The sequence below is a fragment of the Arachis stenosperma genome, chromosome 9 (assembly GCF_014773155.1).
Source record: "Arachis stenosperma cultivar V10309 chromosome 9, arast.V10309.gnm1.PFL2, whole genome shotgun sequence".
Classification (NCBI taxonomy): Eukaryota; Viridiplantae; Streptophyta; class Magnoliopsida; order Fabales; family Fabaceae; genus Arachis; species Arachis stenosperma.
This window is the reverse complement of record NC_080385.1, coordinates 3073419-3075300: the sequence shown is the minus strand read 5'-3', so window position 1 is coordinate 3075300 and position 1882 is coordinate 3073419.

Below are 1882 nucleotides of genomic sequence, written 5' to 3'. Positions count from 1 at the left end.
GAAGCTCAACATATCCATATGGTGATACTCCTGTAATCACATACGGACCCCTCCACCGGGACTTGAGTTTTCCTGGAAACAGTCTGAGCCTAGAGTTGAAGAGCAGAACTTTCTGTCCTGGCTCAAAGATTCTGGTTGACAATCTCTTGTCATGCCATTTCTTTGCCTTTTCCTTATAGATCTTAGCATTTTCAAAGGCATTGAGTCTGAACTCCTCTAGCTCATTTAGCTGGAGCAGTCTTTTCTCACCAGCTAACTGTGCATCCATGTTTAGGAATCTGGTTGCCCAGTAGGCTTTATGTTCCAGTTCCACAGGCAAATGACAGGCTTTCCCATACACCAATTGGTATGGAGAGGTTCCTATAGGAGTCTTGAATGCTGTTCTGTATGCCCACAGAGCATCATCCAAGCTCTTTGCCCAATCCTTTCTTCGGCTATTACAGTCCGTTCCAGGATTCTTTTTAGCTCTCTGTTAGAGACTTCAGCTTGCCCATTTGTCTGTGGATGATACGGAGTTGCCACTTTATGGCTGATTCCATATCTAACCATAGCCAGAGTATAGCTGTTTATTGCAGAAATGAGTGCCCCCATCACTGATTAGCACTCTGGGGACGCCAAACCTGCTGAAAATGTTTTTCTGGAGGAATTTCAGCACAGTCTTGGTATCATTAGTGGGTGTAGCAATTGCTTCTACCCACTTAGATACATAGTCCACTGCCACCAGAATGTAAGTGTTTGAGTATGATGGTGGGAATGGCCCCATGAAGTCAATTCCCCATACATCAAACAGCTCTATCTCTAATATCCCTTGTTGAGGCATGGCATATCCATGGGGCAGGTTACCAGCTCTTTGGCAACTGTCACAGTTACGCACAAACTCTCGGGAATCTTTATAGAGAGTAGGCCAGTAGAAGCCGCACTGGAGAACTTTAGTGGCTGTTCGCTCACTTCCAAAATGTCCTCCATACTGTGATCCATGGCAGTGCCATAGGATCCTTCGTGCTTCTTCTCTGGGTACACACCTGCGGATCACTCCGTCAGCACATCTCTTAAAGAGATATGGTTCATCCCAAAGGTAGTACTTGGCATCTGAAATTAATTTCTTTCTTTGCACACTGCTGTACTCCTTGGGTATGAACCTTACAGCTTTATAATTTGCAATGTCTGCAAACCATGGAGCTTCCTGGATGGCAAAGAGTTGCTCATCTGGGAAAGTCTCAGAGATCTCAGTAGAAGGAGGGACGCCCAGCTACTGGTTCTATTCTGGACAGATATCAGCCACTTGATTCTCTGTCCCTTTTCTGTCTCTTATTTCTATATCAAACTCTTGCAGAAGCAACACCCATCTGATAAGCCTGGGTTTTGAATCCTGCTTTGTGAGTAAGTATTTAAGAGCAGCATGGTCAGTGTACACAATCACCTTTGATCCCACTAAGTAGGATCTAAACTTGTCAATGGCATAGACCACTGCAAGCAACTCTTTTTCTGTGGTTGTGTAATTCTTCTGTGCATCATTTAGAACACGGCTAGCATAATAAATGACATGCAGAAGTTTGTTATGCCTCTGTCCCAACACTGCACCAATGGCATGATCACTGGCATCACACATCAATTCAAATGGTGATGCCCAATCTGGTGCAGAGATGACTGGTGCTGTGACCAGCTTAGCTTTCAGGGTCTCAAATGCCTGCAAACACTGTGTGTCAAACACAAATGGCGTGTCAGCAGCTAACAGGTTACTCAGAGGTTTAGCGATTTTCGAAAAATCCTTGATAAACCTTCTGTAGAATCCTGCATGCCCCAGAAAGCTTCTGATTGCCTTAACATTGGCAGGTGGTGGTAATTTTTCAATTACCTCTACCTTTGCCTTATCCACCTCTAT